The 12500-nt window shown below is 43.5% G+C and overlaps 1 protein-coding gene across 1 annotated transcript in view; it reads left to right on the top strand.

The window, feature by feature from the left end:
* Window positions 1-12500, top strand: part of adamtsl2 (ADAMTS-like 2) — a 50154-nt gene that overhangs the window by 1954 nt on the left and 35700 nt on the right. The window lies entirely within an intron of this gene.

Here is a 12500-nt window from a genome sequence, read left to right as displayed (position 1 = left end):
ATTGGTTCATTCTGCAGCTCAGGCCTTTTACTCATACGATCTATTTACAGATGGTTTTCTGGGCAGTGTCTTGCATTATTTTTATTGTGCCAGTGGCATGAAGTAGTTTCAGTATTATTGTTTATCACAGTGTTTCTCTGTAGCGATAAATCACTCTTCAAAATGTGTCATTTTGAGCCTGTGTCTCCTGTTCCAGCAGATTTATACAAAACCACTGATTTGTCCCAGTTTCATACAAGAAATGTCCCAGGTGTGATTTTTGACCAATTTAATACCTGCCAACAGTAAAGAGAGACATAAATTGCCATTTGTTGCTTAAAAACAACCAAAACACAAAGAAAATGTGACTATACTGACTCATGTTGGTCATGAATGAGCCGAGTGGAGAACAGGTCTCCTTAATTATTCACTCAGTTCACCAAACACCGCAAACCGAGAGTGCACCAGGTTCTGATTCTGAAACTCTGGTCACCCTAGTGAAAGTTATAGTGTAATATATTGTTCAGCATCTGCTTCCAAGAAGGGCCGTTACCTTCAACAGCCCCGCTCCTGATTGGCTCTTTAGTCGGAATTACAAATATAGAACTGGGCTCCAGATTATCCACTGTAACTTCAGCCTGGACGTCAGACTCCCTCAGAACACGTCTACAGACCGTCTGTGGTCAGGCTCAACATGAACAGGCCCTGGCGCCTTTGTTACGGCGGAGAGACCGTGTCAAACACCTGTTGTACGTCAAATCATGCAGTAAAACAGAGGGGCATTTAAAAGCCGAAGAGTCAAACACGCTGTACGTTCTGACCAGTGCACGGCTGCAGTATTTCAGTCCTTTATTATCACACTGCAGATTTCTCTGATCTGGTCAAAATTTTCAAACTTCTGTCAGGTTCTTCATCTTGTTTTCAGATTGTATTATCTACTTACTCGTTCTGAATTGGTTGTATCTTAAAAATGGTCACATATGTTTCTTCCATGACTCAACTCGTCATAAAATCTTAAATTTAGGCAATAAATGTTTAAAAGACGCAACAATCCATTTACCAGAGTTTCCCCTGAAACACTTCACTTAGATTCAACGATACAGATTTGCTCGATACAAGACTGAAGTGAAGACTGAACTACTCATGTAAAACTGATTTCAAGAACTTACATCTAGAATTTAGCATCTTTCAATTTATTATCAGGCCACTCGTACTAATCATAAACCAGTTTTAAGTCTGTTTATCTAGAATTTAGCAGAATTTACAGCATTTTATCTAGAATTTGGCATCTGAGAACTTATTATCAGAGCATGAACCCTCATCATAAACTGGTTTAACGTCTGTTTATCTCAAACTTATCGTCCATAAACTTATTTCCAGCCCATGAACACTGAACACAGACGCTTCGCTCTCGTCTAGACGTCGATTATTTGAAGATAAAATGATCTTGCTGCGCGTACAGATCGTTTCACTACTTTTAAGTCATTTTGTGACACATTTAAAAGTTTAGATCTTACTTTTTGGTGAAGCTTGGTGTGTGTGTGTGTTTCTGTGTGTGTGTGTTTCTGTGTGTGTTTGTGTGTGTGTGTGTGTGTGTTCCCGTGTGTGTGTTCTTGTGTGTGTGTGTTTGTTTGTGTGTGTGTGTTTCTGTGTGTGTGTGTGTTTCTGTGTGTGTGTTCTTGTGTGTGTGTGTTCCTGTGTGTGTGTATGTGTGTGTGTGTTCCCGTGTGTGTTTGTGTGTGTGTGTGTGTTCCCGTGTGTGTGTGTGTTTGTGTGTGTGTTGTGTGTGTGTGTGTTTTGTGTGTGTGTGTGTGTGTGTGTTGTGTGTGTGTGTGTGTGTTTCTGTGTGTGTGTGTGTGTGTTCCCGTGTGTGTTCCTGTGTGTGTGTGTTCTGTGTGTGTGTGTGTGTGTGTGTTTCTGTGTGTGTGTTGTGTGTGTGTGTGTGTGTGTTCTGTGTGTGTGTGTTCCATGTGTGTGTGTGTGTGTTCCTGTGTGTGTGTGTGTGTTCCTGTGTGTGTGTGTGTGTGTGTGTGTGTGTTGTGTGTGTGTGTGTGTGTGTTCTGTGTGTTGTGTGTGTGTGTGTGTTCCGTGTGTGTGTGTGTGTGTGTGTGTCCTGTGTGTGTGTGTGTGTGTGTGTGTGTGTGTGTGTGTGTGTGTGTGTGTGTGTTTCTGTGTGTGTGTGTCCTGTGTGTGTGTGTGTGTTCGTGTGTGTGTGTGTGTGTGTTCCTGTGTGTGTGTGTGTGTGTGTGTGTGTTCCTGTGTGTGTGTGTGTTCCTGTGTGTGTGTGTGTGTGTGTGTGTGTGTTCGTGTGTGTGTGTGTGTGTGTTCCTGTGTGTGTGTGTGTGTGTGTGTTCCTGTGTGTGTGTGTGTGTGTGTGTGTGTGTGTGTGTGTTCCTGTGTGTGTGTGTGTGTGTGTGTGTGTGTGTGTGTTCCTGTGTGTGTGTGTGTGTGTGTTCCTGTGTGTGTGTGTGTGTGTGTGTGTGTTCCTGTGTGTGTGTGTGTGTGTGTGTGTTCCTGTGTGTGTGTGTGTGTGTGTGTGTGTTCCTGTGTGTGTGTGTGTGTGTGTGTGTTCCTGTGTGTGTGTGTGTGTGTGTGTGTGTGTGTGTGTGTGTGTTCCTCTGTGTGTGTGTGTGTGTGTGTTCCTGTGTGTGTGTGTTCCTGTGTGTGTGTGTGTGTTCCTGTGTGTGTGTGTGTGTGTGTCCCGTGTGTGTGTGTGTGTCTCTGTGTGTGTGTGTGTGTGTGTGTGTGTGAGGAAGTCTTTATGTGATTAGGTCAAAAGTGTAAATCAGACTCCACACTTTCCTCACACACCACGTTTATACAAAGGATTAGTGTGTGGAATGTCTTGCCCAAGGACACAATGACAACATTCACTGGATCTGAATCAAATGACCGTCTCTGTCTGCGCCGCACAAACACCTGAACCTCCTGAATCACACAAACACAAACTGATGTTATAAAACTGTTTCCCGGTCACACTCGGAGCTGGACTCGTGTTCGTTGAAGTAAATCTTTATTACGAGTTCGTCTGCGTCTCCAAAGCTCCAAACGCTCTGCTCCACCTTGTGATGTCGTCGAGTTCTCAGCTCCTTTTCCCTTTAGTTCGGTGGAGATCGGCGACTCCAGGACTGAAATGATCCAGATCAGGGGCGTCCAAACTTTTTTCATCAAGGCCCACGTATCTAAACACAGATGAAGCAGAGGGACGATCGAGGGCCACAGACTGGAGCTCAGTACGTTAGAATGAATAAAGTTTGATGGTTCAGTCTAAGATACTTAAAACCACTAAACATTAAAGGTTGTATAGGCGAGTTTCATTGTTGACAAAAGCGCGCGTTGCTGCTGGGAATTATTTTGGTCAGCGGCAAGAAACACTAATTGAACATGACGGACGGAGCGAGAAAACACATAAGTCAGGAGAGTCAAACTCATTTTGGTCCGGGGGTCGTGTCCAACCGACTTTGATCCAAAGTGTCCGGATCAGAAAACTCATGTCATATAAACCCCAAAAATAACAATAAGTTCAAATATTTGTGCAGAGAAACACAAATCTATTACAGAATTTTTTTTAAATTGATGAACTCTTTCTTTTACAAAATATTATAATATTATGAACAACCTGAAACTTTAAGAAAAATACAATTTCAACACAAAGTTTGAACATGAACTTGTTTAACATTAACTTGTATAAATAGGAATAAGTAAATTTTTGTTGTAAAATCCTGCACTCGGCTCCACTTTTCTCATGTTGGACATTTTTCTGATGAGGGTGTCACGGTCAACAGTCAAAACGATCGTCCTTTAAGAGCGTTTGGAAAGAGACAAGTCTTCATTTGTGCTGCTCTGGTGGGAGGGGCCACGTACAGAGACGCTGGAGACGCTGCTGTGATAAAAACCACAGAAAATTAACAAGATTTTAATAAAAATATATTTTAAATATTTTAGTAGAAAATCAGCCGAGGGCCAGATTAAAGGTCTTGGAGGGCCAGATCGGGCCCCCGGGCCGCATGTTTGACACCTGTGACGTAAAGGGTATTGATCCTGGTTATTTCTCCACTCTAACGGCAGAGGACCCAAGACCATTTGACCAGAAATTGGTCATAAACATCGACAGAGCCAAATCACCCTTTTCAACCCCGACAGAGTCTGGACCAAACCAAACTTCTGGTCAGAATCTCCAACTCCCTGGACAAATATTCAGTTGGGCGATAGTGGGATGAAGGCCTACTGAGCGGTGGGACTGAATTTGCAGTGGGGAGAGATTTTGTGGGGCTTCTGTCATCTCGTTTTTATTTGTTTTGTTTGATTTGGATTTCATAGACGAGCCTAAACGTTTCAAATGTAAAGGACATGTTTCCATATAATATCAAACATACAAAGTGTAGATTGTGCAGAGTCGAGCTCTATGGTTCGTTCACACCAGAGCGTCACATTGTCCAGTTTCTATGTAAAGTCCATGTGGACGCGCGACTAGAGCGTCCTGCGTTTTTGAGGCGCGTCTTCGGCGTCAGCGCAGCGTGAAGCTGGCGTGTCTTGTGCGTTTTGGCGTCGATGCTCTAGACGCGCGTCCGAGGCGTCAGCGTCAAGAAGTTGAAAATGCTGAACTTTTCGCGTCAGATGCGCCACGTCGACCAATCAGGGACGAGTATCCAGTGATGCAGCGACATTATTATCAGGAAGAAAAACCCCAGAACCACAAACATGAACGGAACATGAATATATACACCACAAACACCGAGACCATCACCAGGACCAGACCAGGACTACACCAGGACTGGACCAGGACCAAACCAGGACTACACCAGAACTACACCAGGACTGGACCAGGACTAAACCAGGACCGGACCAGGACTAGACCGAGACTAGACCAGGACTAGATCGGGAAAAGACAGAGACTAAACCAGGACTAGACCGTGATTAGACCAGGACTGGTCCAGTGTCATTAGTGGAGTATAAATATAAACTGGCTCCAGTCGTCGAGTCGATTTCCTCCGCTGATGTTTTATGTCATAAAAACACTAAAGTCTCTCAGTCTGGTCTGATATTGTTTCGGGAAAAGTCCAGGACCGGGCTCTTGTTTCCAGGGCAACGGACGCACGTCAAGTATTTTTGTCCCGTTGGTCCACAGAGTCAAAGACACGAGCGTCGGGGGCGTCTGAACTCAAATGAAAAGGCTCCAAATAGAAACTTCAAGGTGTTTTTTGACGCTTTGGTGTGAACGAACCTTTAGGTCTGATCTGGTTCTGGTCTGGTTCCTGTTGTGTTCAGTTCATTAAAAGTGAAAGTGAAAAGTCAAGATTTTCAACAATGATGGTTCACGGTTTGAAAAGTGGATAAAAAAATTTTTAAGTTTTCGACATTTGATTTTTCACACATTGAAATCAATACAGTACAACCCCCCAAACATCCTGGGTCTGATTCTTTGCTCTTAGTTCATTTCATGTTTTATAGAAGTATTGGATCGGGACTCGGTATCAGCAGATACTCAAAACTGAAGGACTCGGACTCGGGGGCAAAAAAAATGTGATCGGGACAACCCCACTTCCTGTATCACCACATGATGACATCACAAGTAGAGTCTGGTACAAACCTCGATACAGTGAACTTTCGATTTGATACGATATATTTCAAATCAATTCGATACTGTTCAATAAAAATAAATCTAAATCATGGTTGTGACAGTAAAAGTCTTTGTTAAATCACTTCCTGTGTAAAGTTCATATGAAACACAAACATTTTAATCCTCAAAACAGTGAAAATGTCAAATGTGTCACATAAACGAGTTTCCTTCAACTAAACAAACAAAACTGGAGCTGGAACTAAATAATGTAGAAGACACAGTTTGACATACTAACATTTTATTAAATGTTTTTATTAGATTCTGCTTTTAGTCATATGCTGTTTTATAGTTTTTTTTTAAATTATTTTATTTGTTTTTAATTTTTTTATTATTATTTTGTAGACTTGTATGTGAAGCACTTTGGTCAGCTGAAGTTGTTTTAAATGTGCTATATAAATCAAATTTAATTGAATTTAATATTAAATTTAGTTTTTATTCATATGTTGTTTTATTGTTTTTGTTAGATTCTGTTTTTAGTCATATGTTTTTATTGTTTTTATTAGATTTAGTTTTTAGTCATATGTTGTTTTATTGTTTTTATTAGATTCTGTTTTTAGTCATATGTTGTTTTATTGTTTTTATTGTTTCTTATTAAATTCCGTTCTGTAGCACTTTGGTCGACCTGTGTTGTTTTTAAAGTGCGTGTTATAAATAAATAATAATCCTCTTGGTGATATATCGATACAGCAGCCCACGATATTGATACTGAATTAACCGATACGATATATCTGTGTTTCGATATTGTTGCACACACGATCACAAGTGGAACAGAGTGTTTTCAGTTTGAGAGAAGAACTTGTGTTAAATGTGCAGGATTTTGTGTTAAACGTGAGTCAGATGCCCTTTCAGGTGTTACTCGCATCATTTGCGGAGAGCGAAAGTTCCGTAATAAGACTTTAAAGTGAAGTTGTGGCTGTGCCCGGCGCCGCTCGCGTGTTACATCAGACCGGAGCTCGGAGCGGCGGCTCGCAGCTTCGTCTGTGTTTCTGGGAAAGCCCTCGCTCCAGAGGAATGTGTGACGCGCCGCTCCAGCTGCTCCTGGTTTAGACCCGGTCCAAGTCCAGACTTTGGCACGAGTCAGACTGTTGCAGGACTCAAACAGGAGTAGAACAGGACTGGAACAGGACTACGGAAGGACTAGAACAGGACTACAGGAGGACTAGAACAGGACTTAGAACAGGACTACAGGAGGACTAGAACAGGACTAGAACAGGACTACAGGAGGACTAAAACAGGATTAGAACAGGACTAGAACAGGACTAGAAGAGGACTAGAACTGGACTACAGGAGGACTAGAACAGGATTAGAACAGGACTTGAACAGGACTAGAACAGGACTAGAACTGGACTACAGGAGGACTAGAACAGAGGAGCAGAGGGCATGGAGAGGGGGACTGCGGTGTCTTTGTGTTGGACGGGGTTGTGTTCCTTACCCGGGCTGTGGTCAGAGGAGTAGAGGAAGGGACCTGGTTTTAGTCCTGGTTTAGACCTGGTTTTACTCCTGGTTTAGACCTGGTTTTACTCCTGGTTTAGACCTGGTTTTAATCCTGGTTTAGTCCTGGTTTAGATCTGGTTTTAATCCTGGTTTAGTTTCCAGCAATGAGTAAAATTACTTAAAAAAAAGAAAAAAAAGGGATTTAGCCCAAAATGTGAAAACAGTAAAATCCCTCTGTGTAATCCATTTATTTCAACAAAGTAACTGTAATCCAATTACCACTCACTGAAACAGTAACTGTAACTGAATACAGTTACTCATCATTTGTACTCTGATTACTCTGGATACATCCAACACTGCTGCTGGATGTTGGACGGGGTTGTGTTCTGGCCCAGGCTGTGGTCAGAGGGATTATGTCATGATGTTGTGTTAAGTCTGATCCACAGGTGCAGCTCATTCACCGTCTGTGTGAAACACTCATGTGAAACACTCATGTGAAACACTCATGTGAAACACTCATGTGAAACACTGATGTGACACACTCATGTGAAACACTCATGTGAAACACTCATGTGAAACACTCATGTGACACACTCATGTGAAACACTCGTGTGACACGATCATGTGAAGCACTCATGTGAAACACTGATGTGACACACTCATGTGAAACACTCATGTGAAACACTCATGTGAAACACTCATGTGAAACACTGATGTGAAACACTGATGTGACACACTCATGTGAAACACTCATGTGACACACTCATGTGAAACTCATGTGATGTGAACACTCATGTGAAACACTCATGTGAAACACTCATGTGACACACTCATGTGAAACACTCATGTGAACACACTCATGTGACACACTCATGTGAAACACTCATGTGAAACACTCATGTGACACACTCATGTGAAACACTCATGTGAAACACTCATGTGAAACACTCATGTGAAACACTCATGTGACACACTCGTGTGAAACACTCGTGTGACACACTCATGTGAAACACTCATGTGAAACACTCATGTGACACACTCATGTGAAACACTCATGTGAAACACTCATGTGACACACTCATGTGACACACTCATGTGAAACACTCATGTGAAACACTCATGTGAAACACTCATGTGAACACACTCATGTGTGACATCATGTGTCATGTGAAACACTCATGTGAAACACTCATGTGACACACTCATGTGACACACTCTGTGAAACACTCATGTGAACACATGTGTGAAACACCATGTGAAAACACTCATGTGAAACACTCATGTGACACACTCATGTGAAACACTCGTGTGACACGATCATGTGAAACACTCATGTGAAACACTAATGTGAAACACTCATGTGCAACACTCATGTGAAACACTCATGTGACACACTCATGTGACACACTCATGTGACACACTCATGTGAAACACTCATGTGAAACACTGATGTGACACACTCATGTGAAACACTCATGTGAAACACTCATGTGACACACTCATTGTGAAACACTCATGTGAAACACTCATGTGAAAACACTGAAAAACTGACTGATGTGACACACCATGTGACACACTCATGTGAACATCATGTGAAACATCATGTGAAACACTCATGTGAAACACTCATGTGAACACTCATGTGATGTGAACACTCATGTGAACACTCATGTGAAACACTCATGTGACACACTCACACACTCATGACACACTGTGAACACTCACTGTGTGACACACTCATGTGAAACACTCATGTGACAACATGTGACACACTCATGTGTCATGACACACTCATGTGACACATGTCACTCATGCAAACACTCATGAAACACTCATGTGACCACTCATGTGAAACACTCACGTGAACACACTCATGAAACTGAAACACTCTCATGTGAAACATCGTTGACACAATGTCGTGTGACATCAAACACTCATGTGAAACACAACCGTGTGAAACACATGTGAACACTCAGTGACACACTGAACACTCATGTGATGTGACACACTCATGTGAACAAACACTCATGTGAAACACTCATGTGAACACTCAACATCATGTGAACACACACTCATGTGAAACACTCATGTGAACACACTCATGTGACACACTCATGTGAAACACATCATGTGACACACTCATGTGAAACACTCATGTGACACACTCACACTCATGTGAACACTCATGTCCATGTGACACACTCGTGTGTGAACACTCATGAACACTCTGACACACACTCATGTGAAACACTCATGTGACACTCATGTGAACACTCATGTGAACACTCATGTGACACACTCATGTGACACTCATGTGAAACACTCATGTGAAACACTGATGTGACACACTCATGTGAACACTCATGTGAAACACTCATGTGACACACTCATGTGAAACACTCATGTGAAACACTCATGTGAAACACTCATGTGAAACACTCATGTGACACACTCATGTGACACACTCATGTGACACACTCATGTGAAACACTCATGTGACACACTCATGTGAAACACTCATGTGAACACTCATGTGACACACTCATGTGAAACACTCATGTGAAACACTCATGTGAAACACCATGTGAAACACTCATGTGACACACTCATGTGAAACACACTCATGTGAAACACTCATGTGAAACACTCATGTGAAACACTCATGTGACACACTCATGTGAAACTCATGTGAACACTCATGTGACACACTCATGTGACACACATGTGAACACTCATGTGACACTCATGTGAAACATCATGTGAAACACTCATGTGACACACATGAAACACTCATGTGAAACACTCATGTGACACACTGAAACACTCATGTGAAACTCATGTGAAACACTCATGTGACACTGCACACATCATGTGAAACACTCATGTGACACTCATGTGAAACACTCATGTGACACACTCATGTGAAACACTCATGTGAAACACTCATGTGAAACAGACGCGGCTTTAACGAAGTGACGCCAACACCGACCCAGAACACACAATCATCCCCCGATTTAACCCCCGGCCTTACTCCTGTTTACATTTAACCCAGGCTTTAGACCTGTTTAAGTCCGGCCGGGTCCAGACTGTGGTCCAGACTGAGGTCCAGACTGTGGTCCAGACTGTGGTCCAGACTGAGGTCCAGACTGAGGTCCAGACTGTGGTCCAGACTGTGGTCCTGTGTTAAATGTGCTGTGACCCTGTGGACCGAGGAGAGTCTTAGACCTGCCACGATCCTCGTTTAAAGCCATTTTAACCCGAGTTTAGTCCTGTTACGGTCCTGGTCCTGGTCCTGGTCCTAGTTCTTGCCTTGTGCCGGTCTAGTGCTGGTCTGGTCCAGGTCTGGTCCAGGTCTGGTCCAGGTCTAGTCCAGGTCCAGGTCTAGTCTGGTGAGAGTGGTCCGGTGGTCTGTGGTGGACGAAGCACAAACAGAGTCAGAGCCAAAGTCCTGAAGAAAAAAAATCCACGGTTCAGTCATTAGTGTTTCCATCTGAGACTGAGTGGGTCTGTCCTGGTCTGAGTGGGTCTGTTTGGGTCTGAGTGGGTCTGAGTGGGTCTGGTCTGTCCTGGGTCTGAGTGGGTCTGAGTGGGTCTGTCCTGGTCTGAGTGGGGTCTGAGTGGGTCTGGGTCTGTCCTGGTCTGAGTGGGTCTGTTTGGGTCTGAGTGGGTCTGGGTCTGAGTGGGTCTGTTTGGGTCTGAGTGGGTCTGTTCTGAGTGGGTCTGAGTCTGGGTCTGTCCTGGTCTGAGTGGGTTCTGTCCTGGTCTGAGTCCTGGTCTGAGTGGGGTCTGAGTGGGTCTGTCCTGGTCTGAGTGGGTCTGTTCTGGTCTGAGTGGGTCTGAGTGGGTCTGTCTGGTCTGAGTGGGTCTGTCCTGGTCTGAGTGGGTCTGTTCTGGTCTGAGTGGGTCTGTCTGGTCTGAGTGTCTTTGGGTCTGAGTGGGTCTGAGTGGGTCTGTTCTGGTCTGAGTGGGTCTGTCTGAGTGGGTCTGTTTGGGTCTGAGTGGGTCTGTTTGGGTCTGAGTGGGTCTGTTTGGGTCTGAGTGGGGTCTGGGTCTGTTGGTCTGAGTGTCTGTTTGTCTTGGGTCTGAGTGGGTCTGTCTGAGTGGGTCTGTTTGGTCTGAGTGGGTCTGAGTGGGTCTGTTCTGGGTCTGAGTGGGTCTGTTCTGGTCTGAGTGGGTCTGTTTCTGGTCTGAGTGGGTCTGTTCTGGTCTGAGTGGGTCTGTTTGGGTCTGAGTGGGTCTGTTTGGGTCTGAGTTCTGGTCTGAGTGGGTCTGTTCTGGTCTGTTCTGGTCTGAGTGGGTCTGAGTGGGTCTGTGGTCTGTTTGGGTCTGAGTGGGTCTGTTTGGGTCTGAGTGGGTCTGTTTGGGTCTGAGTGGGTCTGAGTGGGTCTGTTCTGGTCTGAGTGGGTCTGTTTGGGTCTGAGTGGGTCTGTGGGTCTGAGTGGGTCTTGGGTCTGTGGGTCTGAGTTTGGGTCTGTTTGGGTCTGAGTGGGTCTGTTCTGGTCTGATGGTCTGGTCTGTTTGGTCTGGGTCTGAGTGGGTCTGTTCTGGTCTGAGTGGGTCTGTTCTGGTTTTGGGTCTGTTTGGGTCTGAGTGGGTCTGTTTGGGGTTCTGGTCTGAGTGGGTCTGTTCTGGTCTGAGTGGGTCTGTTTGGTCTGTTCTGGTCTGAGTGGGTCTGAGTGGGGCTGTTCTGGTCTGAGTTTTCATGTAGATTTGTGTGTTGTTGTGTGTTTGTCTGGTCTGTTCTGGTCTGAGTGGGTCTGTTTGGGTCTGAGTGGGTTTTCTGTCGTCACATATCTTTTTTGTGACATGTTTTTTTTCTTTTTAGTGACTAAAGGCGACAAATAATAACTTTCATTTATGGGTTAAACTAATAATTGTTCAAATGTTGATGTAAAAAAACTGAATTGTTTGTGTGTTGTTGTATATTTGTGTGTTGTGTGTTTGTGTGTTGTTGTGTGTTGTTGTGTGTTTTTGTGTGTGTTCTCATGTATATTTGTGTGTGTGTTGTGTGTTTGTGTGTGTTTTCATGTATATTTGTGTGTTGTTGTGTGTGTTTTGTGTGTGTTCTCATGTATATTTGTGTGTTGTTTGTGTGTTTGTGTGTGTTTTCATGTATATTTGTGTGTTGTTGTGTGTGTTTTCATGTATATTTGTGTGTTGTTGTGTGTGTTTGTGTGTGTTTTCATGTATATTGTGTGTTTTCATGTATATTTGTGTGTTGTTGTGTGTTGTTGTGTGTGTTTTCATGTATATTGTGTGTTTGTGTGTTGTGTTTTGTTGTGTGTGTTAATGTTGTGTTTTGTGTGTGTGTGTGTTGTGTGTGTTGTTGTGTGTGTTTTTCATGTATATTTGTGTGTGTTTTCATGTATATTGTGTGTTGTTGTGTGTTTTGTGTGTGTTTGTGTGTTGTTTGTGTGTTTGTGTGTGTTTTGTGTGTTGTTTGTGTTGTTGTGTGTGTTGTGTTGGT

The sequence above is a fragment of the Boleophthalmus pectinirostris genome, unplaced genomic scaffold (assembly GCF_026225935.1).
Source record: "Boleophthalmus pectinirostris isolate CB_2022bp ecotype Guang Dong unplaced genomic scaffold, ASM2622593v1 HiC_scaffold_4, whole genome shotgun sequence".
NCBI classification, from domain to species: domain Eukaryota; kingdom Metazoa; phylum Chordata; class Actinopteri; order Gobiiformes; family Gobiidae; genus Boleophthalmus; species Boleophthalmus pectinirostris.
Note: the sequence above shows the minus strand (reverse complement) of the source record. Positions and strands in the feature narration are given on the sequence as shown.